At 38.8% G+C, this 11,191-nt stretch overlaps 1 long non-coding RNA gene across 4 annotated transcripts; it reads left to right on the top strand.

Annotated features, from left to right (window-relative positions):
* The first annotated feature begins 2,031 nt into the window (after nt 1-2,031).
* LOC100910337 (uncharacterized) lies at nt 2,032-9,506 on the top strand. Of its 4 annotated transcripts, none has more exons than XR_005497150.2 (3): nt 2,049-2,142; nt 3,784-5,269; nt 5,762-9,506. It is a non-coding gene; the product is annotated as an uncharacterized LOC100910337 (long non-coding RNA). The 4 variants fall into 4 exon arrangements; XR_010062736.1 differs by having other exon boundaries at nt 3,784-5,901; nt 6,710-9,506; XR_010062735.1 differs by having other exon boundaries at nt 2,032-2,142; nt 2,779-9,506.
* Nucleotides 9,507-11,191: the final 1,685 nt, after the last annotated feature.

The following is an 11,191-nucleotide window of genomic DNA, read 5'->3' as shown; positions in this document are numbered from 1 at the left end:
CCCTAAGTTAGAAAAGACCACTCACCTCCTTCAGTCCCTTAAGTGACTCTTCCCTTGGCTATCACAATAAAGAGCATTGTTTTCAAGATGGTCTAACTCTATACAATGGTGGTACCACCCTAGATAGTTTGGGGCCAGTCTTGTTAAGTTTAACCCCTTCTGGTCACACATAAAGTTGACCGGGTCTTGGGGTAAATCCAGCCTTCTGTGAGGTGGCTTCAAAGGTGTCTTGTTCTAAGATGAGTATGGCTCAGAACAGTCATTCATTCACTAATGCTCTCTATCTGACAGATCACCACTAAGAGATAGTCAGGGTCAAATCACTGACCAGAATCAAACGTCATCCTCTAGAACTTCCTCAGAGCTGCAAATAGACAAGGGATCTTGTTGATTGGTCATAAGATGACAGTGCCTAACAAGCATAAGAAATATTATAAGGTAAAGAGTGTCTGTGAGAGGCTGGAGATCAGAAATTACAACCAGAAGAGCCCTAATAGTGGGAGATGGCATCGATGCTGAAGGCAATGACTAATAATTCTGAAGTAGTAACATGATGATTTTAAGGGATTAGGATGAGAAAAGAAAAACTATTTTAGTATTTATATTCCAGGATAACTGAAGAACAAATTGAGATAAAAATCATAAAAGGGGCCTTGGGAACTAAAGTTATCCAAATATGACCTGACAAGCCATTTTGGAGTTGTGTGAGCCAATAAGTACACAGTAAATCTTTTACATTCTCAATTATTTTGGTTGCTGTTTGGTTTGAGGTGTATTGGTTTTTTTGTTTTGTTATGTTTTGTTTGTTTGGTTTTTTGCTTTGCTCTACTTTCTCAAAATGTGCCTGAGTAGAGTAGGTTTCATCGAGGAAATCATATGTGACTTTCCCTTCCAGGTTGAAGATTCCAGAATGAACATCGTTCAAAATATTTTTTTCTCTATCTTTTCAAACATATTAATCCACTGCCTTCTGGGATGCTAGCTTTCTGTGCGCTGAATAAATGGATGAAGAATTTATGGTGAAAATGTGACAAAGTCTCTCTGTCTCAGCCCACTTACCCTGGAGTGTCCCAAGCAACAGAATGTTTTGTCACAGCATCGCAGTGTCAGTCAGAAGCTACCGTTTTACTCTTTTTACTCTGGATCTAATAAAAAAATAAACCAATTTTTATGAGGATGGATGAAGTAGGTTCTATAAACCAATAGGTAAAACTCAATGTTAGGGTTCAAGTGAAAGTGAACCATCCACTAATATATGTATGTTATCTTTTGTCATTTAGGTTTTGGCAACTTGACACAAACTACAGAAATCTGACCAAGCAGAAGGATCTTAATTGGCTTATAGTCTCTAGGGGAGCATCATGATTGATTGATATCCCTAGGTACAAGGTCATGGCTGTATATATGTATATATACATAAACAGGCAACATCAAGGACAGCAAGCATGTAAGCAGCTTTATTCCATGGTGACTGCCTTGTTTCTTGCCTCAAGAGTCCTGCCATGACTCTACCATGAATTCTACTTATGGTAGAATATGTTGGGATATTTAAGCTAAATAAACCCTTTCTTTAGCAAGTTCTGTTTGGTCATGGTGTTTTAAATTCCAGCAAGAGAAAGCACACAATACTGTGTGAATATACAATGAAGCATAATAGTCTGCAGCTTGTTGCAATTCAAATGATTCCACCTAGTATTATTAAAGGTGAAATCTTTATTGGAGTTTGGTTATCAACTATCCAAGAAAGGGTCATGTATTTGAAGATTGAACCCTGGCATGTGGCCCTGTTTGGGCAAGTTGTAGGAAATCTGGGAAATATAGCTTATCAGAAAGAAATTGGTCATAGGGAATCTAGGGATTGCTAACAAGGTATAACCATCTTGCTCAGGTCTCTACCTTTTCACTGAACATCTTTTCAGATCTTTAGGACTCAATGTAAAGAAAAACTGTGGGCTGTACCCAGCCATCATTGTTCCATTTCAGCTCTAACCTCAAAGAGTACCATTGTGAGGTCATTGACCTTCCAACTTACACTTCCTGTCCTTACAGGGAATGCTTTTGCTGTTGGTTGGAGAGTACTTGGATTTCTGGGCTCGTGAGCCACAGCATATGGTTCTTCATGAATTGTTGAGTCTGAACATAGTGAGTTTCCTTGACATTTCTGTGTTTCAGTTTGGAGGTTTTTGTTTTATGGACTTAAACAACCTTTCTCTTCCTGTCCTTTCTTACTTTAAAGTATGAATATAGACATTTTTATTTTCTTTGTTAATTAGAATTTGACTCCATTTAAAATGTGTTACTTTGCTTGATTTTATTTCTTTCACTGTAGGAACATGAGTTTATATTAACTACACAACATGAGCAATTTCACAGTGATTTTTCCATACATGCACATGAAGAAATTTGACCAACTTCCAATCCCTGATCACACTGGCTCTTGACCAGATCTTCTAATTCCCTCAGTGTTTCCCTCTTTTTGTTCACTTAGTTTCCAAGTACAATACAAATTACTCCAAGTCTTCCTGCTCAGAAGACTGACAGGAACTATTAGATGGTCTCTTAAGCAAGGTCACCATTGTGTCTCTATGCTTCAGAAGAATGCCTCCTCCTACCTGGTTATTGTAGGATCAAAAAGGCAAAAGGCATGATTCCATGTAAGGGGCAAAGGCAATGCTCAAATCCCATTATTTTGATGCTAATTATGGAAGTGGGCATCTATAAAGAATCCAAAGACAGAAGAAAGTTAAATCTAAAAAGAGCCTTTTTTTTTATTTCCAGGAAGAACTTTCCTTGGTGCTCCACCGTAGCCTGGCCCTCTATCTATATGGGTACATCTGTCTGTAGCTATCATTCCAGAGACTATAGTCTGCCTTAAGGAGGGTGAATGCTGCACTAAAGCTAGTATGTTTTTATGCACAGGAGGTAGAGGCAATAATGATTTTGTTAAACCAAAGTATCATGCCTGTGCTCTTGATTCCTACTAGATAAGGAGCTCAAAGAACATGTCCAGGAACAAAAATTGCCTAATTTTGGAATGATTTGCCTAGCACTACACTGAATCCACCTCCAAACATCTGCCTCTTTGGAAAAACACAGGGAAATTATAATGTCAATGATTCTCCCTAACTTTACAACCTAGGCTTGAGTAAAATTCTTCCTCGAATCTTAGGCTTTTCATCTGTTAGAAGGGAGACAGTGGGGAGCAAAAACTTCATGGTACAGCAGCAAATCCCTTTTCAGGTTCCTTCCTGTTCTCCAAGATGTTGATGAGAGGGTGTTTCTATCTTATATGACTTTCTGATTAGACTACTGGAAAGAAAGGCTTTGGTGCTCATTGGTGAAAAGTACCTCTGTCTCCCTTTTATTGTATAATGATTTTGCCTGTTATAATTGCTACCTACTGTTTAGTGTGGAATTTGCCAACATATTCTCTGTCTAAATGACGGTGAACATTTTATTAAGAGAGAATGTTCTCCTAGGACTCTGATACACTACAGTTCAGTGACTTGGCATCTATCATGTAGCTGGTTCTGGGTGTGTCCATTGAGGTACCATTAATGTATAAATTTAAAGACGTGTGATAGGAGTTGTTGGCAGCATAACTTCAAGTACATGGTAAAGGTTGACCACAGCTCTTGCACCTCAGTCATTGATGTGACACTCATCTGTGGCTATGCCCATGTATAACAGCAACCAATAATTTTTGAAGCATTGGGAACATAGATCATGTACAAAACAAAAGCACTCCACTCCTTTCTTTTCTTTTGTTTGCTTTTCTTCTAGGTTTCATGGTACAGGCTCTTCTGGAGCACATGCTGGCCTCACCATCACTATATAGCCAAAGTTGGCTTGAATGTTGCTCATCATGCTGCCACTTTCAAAAATTTTATAATTAGTATGGGCTCATCTTTATGAGATTCTATTGATTTTCCCCTTTAAAAAATGTGTGTAAGCTGACTTTGGAGGGCTCTGATCAGGCAGGGCACAGCTAAGTTGATTGTGTCTAGATGTGTTGTATGCATGTCTGTGTTAGGCCACCTGATTTGTCAAACTTCAACCTCAATACAGCAATAGTAAGATTTTGGAACTCACAAGTAGTAGAGACTTGCTACAGTGCAGAACATGTGGCCTTTAGCAAAGGGATCTATAGAATGATTTCATGCTATTTTTTGACTATCTTAGAATACCTCTACAGTGCCAATTAAAAACAACTCTGTTATGCAATCTGCTACCTTGCTCTTGCCATGCCAACATTAAGATGCACAAGCAAGCAATTTCTGTTGTTTGTAAGGAGACAACTAAAGCATATTTTGAGAGTAGAAGGGCCTATGTTGCCAGGATACTGCTCCATCTTTCACATCTCTTGTTTATAGTGTCCTGGCTGACAGGTATTTCCTTGGTCATGTTAAACATGTCAGCCCCCTGTCCATGGATCATGGGCTTTGGTGAGAAGGCTCAGGCCTAATAAGGACATGGGATGAATGGTGTCCTCTTCTTTGCAGCCCCACAGATTATGGTTTCACACCCTGGGGCACTACAAAAAAACAATATTTTGTCATAACTCCCAACTTAGTAAGGAGCTAACGTCCTTTACCATCCATTAATCTTATTTTAAAAATAACAAACTGAATACTTTGAGTATAGACATGAATTACTAAAAAGTTGTAAAAGCTGGATTCCAAGTGGAAAACAAAACACTCTCCATCTACTAGCTAGTGTGTACCAGAGCCCATACATGAGGACAGACAAAGCTCTGGAGTTCATTGACATTCTTAGGATTTCCGGTTTGATGTTTAACATGGAAACTGTCTGTATTAAAGTTTCAGTGTCAAAGTTCCCACAGAGTGTCCAGTGTTTGAATGTTGTTCCCACCCAGTGTCACGTTTTGAGGAAAGTTAAGGGCCTTGGGCTGTGGGCCTAACAGGAAAAAAAACAATGGATCAATGGACAATATTGGAGACAAACATTTGAGTGTAAGCAGCCCTCTACTGCCCCACTGAGGAAGAACCTTGGAAACAGAAAGCCAGAAGAACCAGTGGGCTCTGCCCAGCCACCATTGGTCCATTTTTGCTCCGACATCACAAAGAAGCATCGTAGGACATCATAGATACCTGTTCACTTACAGATCTGCCTGCGACTGTCTCCTGTCCTTACAGTACTCAAGTTGGCATTTGGTTGAAAAACTACTAGAGTCCGATGCTGCTGGAAGATTCTACTGGAACTTCCAGGAGCTTTTACACATTGACATAGTGCATTTATCTCCACATTGGTGACTTTGATTTACCTTTTTCATAGTGATTTGCATATTTGCTGTCTTGATTTATGCATTTCATTTTTCCATGTTCTTTATTATCTTCCAAACTACTTTTTCTTAATTTAAGTTATGTTTGATAATTTAGAGAATTTTGTTTTCATTTATATGTATAAGTATTTTGCCTTTATGTATGTTTGAGCACCATGTCCCTGGTGTCTTCTGTGTAGGTCAGAAGAGGAAATCAGATTTTCTGGAACTGGAATAGGACATGGTTGTGAGTTCCTATCCCACACCTAGAATTAAAACAATAACATGTTCACTTACCATAATCGGGGTTTTAAACAAACCCAAACTCTTATTAAAACTACCAGTAGTTGCACTTCCAGAAAATCTGATGCCCTGTACTGTCCTTCAAAGGTCATAAATAATGTTACATAAAAAGGTTTGTATAACTTTTTAAAGTGACGTATTGTGCCTGTGACTGTGCTGTGTATGGATGCCCTATAGGTCAGAAGTATACGACCTTCTAGAACTGGATTTAGGGTACTTGTGGACTACCTGACCTGTATCCCGAGAACCAAATACAGGTCCTCTGCAGAAATCATAGACATTGTGGACTCCAAAGCCAGCTCCCCAGCCTGGACCCAGTGAGTTTTGAAGTGTCTGTTGTATCATCAACTCCTCTTGAACCTGATTTTCTTGCTGTGTTGGTTCACAGTGATTGCTGAGATCAGGGGAGAGGAAGGCTGTCCTTTTCAATGAACAGTTCTTAGTGTCTGTGAGCCTTTGTTTGCAGTTGATCCCTGTCAACATGATCTGGCTCTCAGTTTGTATCTACTGCTTTAGAAGGTATTTCATTGTCTTCTCAAGCATTCAATGTGCTTGACTAGCTTGTCTGACATTTTTTTTACTTTTTATTATATTTATTAATTTGTGGCTGTGACAACTACCCCACTTTCCAAGAAAGTTTTCTTTTGATACTGCTACAGTGTTCTGCAATATCATGGTAAGGGACTGTAAGTGGCATGAAATATAAGGACCACAATTTTTAACTGCAAACTATAATGGTGTGTAATGATTAAATGAAAATATTTGTTATGGATAGTCCGATGAAGATTCCAAAATATCATATCAAAGGTATTTTCAATTGTTTCTCCTGTCTTGTTGGGTATTTGTAGCTACAAACATTGTCTTGTGCATGATTTAAAATGTCCCATTTTTAATTCCTCATTGCAATTTTGGTTCCAGTCATATCATGAAGGGCGTGATCATGGAGCAGGACCAGCTGGCCTACTCCTGTATTGATGAGAATGTCACAACTAACTATAAGTTGTTGGCCACCCTGGTTGAAGGGAACTTTTTAGAGGTCTAACTGGCTTTCCATGTCCTCACACTGACCTGTGTGGCTGTAAAAATTTTCCAAAATGTCAAGATATATGTCTTGCTTTTCTGCAGGAAAATCAGCAATGTGAAATCACTTGACCATCCTAACTTTATCAAGCTGTTTCACATGGTCAGACAAGAGAAAACACCCACCAGTTGAAGGATAATGCCTCGGATGGAGAGATACTAGAACAAGTCATTGAAGGTGGGGTCTTTAGAGGAAAGTCTCTATGCAAGGTTCAAAGATGTTTGCCGAGATAGTACATGCTGTGCAGTACTGCCATGACCATCAAATTTTCCACAGAGACATAAAGTCCAGCAAGCTGTTAATCGACAGCAGTAGGAACACCAAGCTGTGTGATTTTGGCCTGGGCAGAAGCTAGCAGATTTCTGGGACACACTTCCTTACAGTGCCCCAGAATTTTAGCAAGCACAGGAACATGAGAGCTACCCTGTGGATATATGGAGTTTAGGGGTCCTCCTGTTCTTCAAGGTGGCCAGGATCTCAGCTTTCTGCGGCAAGTATTTTGCAGGTGTGAAACTGCAGATTATCAAGCACCACAAACTTTAGCATTCCTTTTTATGTTTCCATTTATTTTTTAAGGTCATCATTGAACTATTGATGGTCAATTCCAGAAGAAATCCCACCATCCACAAAATCATGATGTGCCTCATGATTAGTGAAATGAGGCATGTTTATTACCTCCTTCCTGTGTATTTCTGCTTTGAAGTTTTAAAGAGGACCAGAAGCCAGAGAGTAGGAATGTACAGGCTCTTTTAACAATTTTATGGTAAATATAATCCTCGTATCAGCATCTGACTGAAACATTCTAAGACCCAAGTATATCCATGTGTCCAATCCTGGTTTCAAACGGTGGAGGTAAATTTAATATTTAGGGGAATGCACCGTTCCCTTGTTTTAGAATTAGAACCTCTACAACGGGAATCTGGGACATGTATATTAGTAGGACGGGAGCAATTATAAGTCAAACAACACAGTGTATTAGGTGATAAAATTCTTAAGAACAGGAGAAAGGGGCCAGGCAAGAAAGCTAGAGGGTGGCCCATTGAGAGCTGGTGGAACAACGAGATCAGGTGATAAATAGCATTCAGTCACACAACTAAACAAATGAGGAAGCTTTCTTGGGACAAAAAGGCCAGTGCAAAAAGCAGCACAAGCTTTGTGTCTGTGATACAGAAAGGCAAGCACATACACCTCTTGCACACTCACACCTGTATTCACCTTATTGATTCTGTGAGACTGGTGTCCAGCCAGCTCTAAGATCTGTCTGTCTCCCTCATACTCCACGATACTGAGGTTACAGACACATCGGCACCACGCCTAATTTGCAGGTGGGTTCTGGGCATTTGAACTCAGGTCCTCATGCTTGCACAAAAATCATTTCACCACTGAGCCATCTCTTCTGTCCCTCTAATTTGATGACCTTAGACAAAAGCGTGGCAGCTTAAAACAAAGGTTTTGCATACCACATTCTTACACCAGCAGGCTGTCAAGATTTTTCCAGCCTTTTGATTATCTAATAGGTAGAGAAAATGAAGCTGACCAAGTCTCCTAAGTGGTAACGTAATATAATAATAATAATAATAATAATAATAATAATAATAATAATAATAATAATATAATAAGGGTGCTGCTTACTGCCTTGTTCACTGTGGCCTGCTTAGCCTGCTTTTCTATAGCGCAAGGGACCCCCAGCCCAGCGATGGCCCCACAATGGTCTGGGCCCTCCCACATCAATGACTGATGAAGAAAATGCCTTACAGGTTTGCCTGCAGCCCAGTCTTACAGAACATTGTTAAATTGTGGTTCTCTCCTCTGAGATGACTCCAGTTTGTGTCAAATTGACATAAAACTAGCCAGAACATGAATGTTGACCAAAAAAAAAAAAATTCTGAAGAATAAACTGATGGTGGAAATCTGATTTCTTAACTTCCAATCATAAGTACTAAATTTTTCATTTTTAATTCCGTATTCTTGGACCTAAGCCTGGGAGTCTTTCAAGAAGGGATTTATAATATCTTTTAGTAGCTTAGTGTTACACTGAGCCACATAAAATTAATGTTTTTGAGAGTTAGAGGCAGCTTAATATGCATAATGTAAGGTTTATCCTATCACCAAAGTACAGGTGACCTGGTCTACATTGAACAATTGTTGTACATGGAAGGCTCTGTGTAAGACTTAAGATGGTGTTGGAATATTATAAAGACAGAATCAGGCATGAGGAGTTCATGGCGATGAGAGTGAGTGACAAGCCACTCGGGTCTCCTGTCTGAGAGTTGAGCTGCTTCCTCACAGATCCGCGTACAGAGGTGAGGCCGGTGTCAGTCTGTCCCTTGTTCATCCTCCCCAAATAGAGAGAGAGATTGGTCAATTAACTTATCAAAAGTGTGTTTTCAGTTTATATTCTTGTAGATTATAGTTATATAAAAATTTAGAAATAATATATACATACATGCAAACATACACTCATACATACATGCATACATACACACACACATACATACAGACAAACATGAATGACTGGAAAATCCACACTTAAAAAGACATTAGGAAGTAACCTGGGGCAGCTCGTTACCACCCCGTAGGTGCTGAAAGCACACAGTAATCTCCTTGGTTTAGATGAAGATGTTTTAAAATAACACAAGTCACAATAGGAGCAGAAACAAGGAACAGAACAAAGATTTGAAAAAAACAGAGCTCTTTTTCTCCTCTCTTCTCTCAGTGCCCCTTCCTCTCTCCTACTCACCCCCTTTCCCCATGGCAACTTCCTTGGCCTTGGTCCTTGGGGCCAGTGAACTTGCCCACCAGAAAGCATCTTCCCAATAAAGCCAACTTTAATATAAAAAAGGAAATATTTGAAGAAGCAATTCCTGATAAATTTTAAAAATTGATTGATACCAGCAACATAACTTAAAATTCATAAAATATTAAAAAGATAAATAGATCTGGAAATTAAAAATATAAAGCCTTATATATCATAACTCCAACCAGCTACATCTGTAACCAAAACAATAAGCCTGTCAAAAACCTATACACATCATTGTGTCACACTTGAATTTCTGAGAAGAAATGATTTTGAAGGCAACCAGAGAAATAGTAGCAACATTAATGCAGAAAGTGAAGATAAAAATTATAGTCATTGTCATACCAGAACTTGTAGTAGCTTGAAGGTATCTTTAACCTGGCCTATGGGAAGAAACTATGAATCCATAATTCTACACACAAAGTAAAGTAAAGAGAATGAAGACTTTTGCAGGCAGAAAAATGCTGAGTGCACATCATCTGTGTAATCAATTCAATCAGTGGATCAATTTCGTGATAAAATGTTTTCCAGGAAGGAAAGACTATGACACCAGAGAGAAACCAGGATCCATACTGTGCAGAAAACATATTAAGAATCACATAAATGAACGTTTAAATAACTTCTATTTTAACATTCTCTAAAAGAAAATTAGCAGTGGTAAAAATAGTATCAACAGTCTATTTGTTTACAGAAGACTCAGAGGTAAAATATGTGCTAACGCTAATAACAGCACCACAAAGTTAGGAAGGAACATTGAGAATTTATTGTGCTAAGGTCTTCATAGTGCATATAATTTGAATGTAGACTCTGATTCATTAAAGCATACACTGTAAAACCTGGGACAACTAGAAGTATTAAACATAATTGTGATTTCATATGAACACAACATGCCCTCCAGGACAAGGAAGACCTGGGGTTTTAGAACCATGAGGTCCTTTACTGCAGGGACAGCACTGGAGCCTCTAGCGAAGTCAGAGTAGAGCTGACCCGGGACGTAGGTCTGGCCTTGTTGGAGGACATGTGTCACTGTAGAGCTGAGCTGTGACGCCTTATGCTTAAGCTCTGCCCAGTGCAGGAGACAGTCCCTTCCTAGATGCCTTCAGATCAAGAACTCTCAGCTACTTCTCCAGCTGTCATGCTTCCTGCTAAGATGATAATGGACTGAACATTATCTGAAACTGAAGGCAGTCCCAGTTAAATGTTCACCTTTGTAAGATTGCCTGGGTCATGGATCACTTCACAGCAATGTAAGCCTAAGTCACTGGTTCTTGGTGGCTTGAAGTCTAATGTAGAGAAATTCATTAAATGTTAACAAAATGCTTTTCAAAGAGAATAACTAGGAATGAGTAATAATCCAACTGTAATGATGAAGTGAATAATAAAAATGTCCAATTTATAACTAGAAATGCCACAGATTTTAATATTCAACACATAAAAATACATTAATCAGGAATTGTTTAAACACACCAATTAAAAGACAGCAAGTATTGAACTGGTTGAAAAGCAAATTAAACTTTGTACTGTTTACAAGAATGTTTATGGTGCAAACCTTAACCAATAGAATTCTGAAGTCGCTATACTAATGTGGGACCAAGTAGAACTCAGAAGATAAAATTATGAAGAATGATGTTACTCAGGAGGAAAAGGCTAATTACTAGGAATATATAGCAATCCAAACAGTAAATGCATGGAATGTGAGAGTTTCTAAGGAGGTGGAATAAAGCCTCAA

This window comes from Rattus norvegicus, chromosome 1 (assembly GCF_036323735.1).
Source record: "Rattus norvegicus strain BN/NHsdMcwi chromosome 1, GRCr8, whole genome shotgun sequence".
NCBI lineage: Eukaryota > Metazoa > Chordata > Mammalia > Rodentia > Muridae > Rattus > Rattus norvegicus.
The sequence above is the reverse complement of the archived record's forward strand: the minus strand, read 5'-3'. Positions and strand labels throughout refer to the sequence as shown.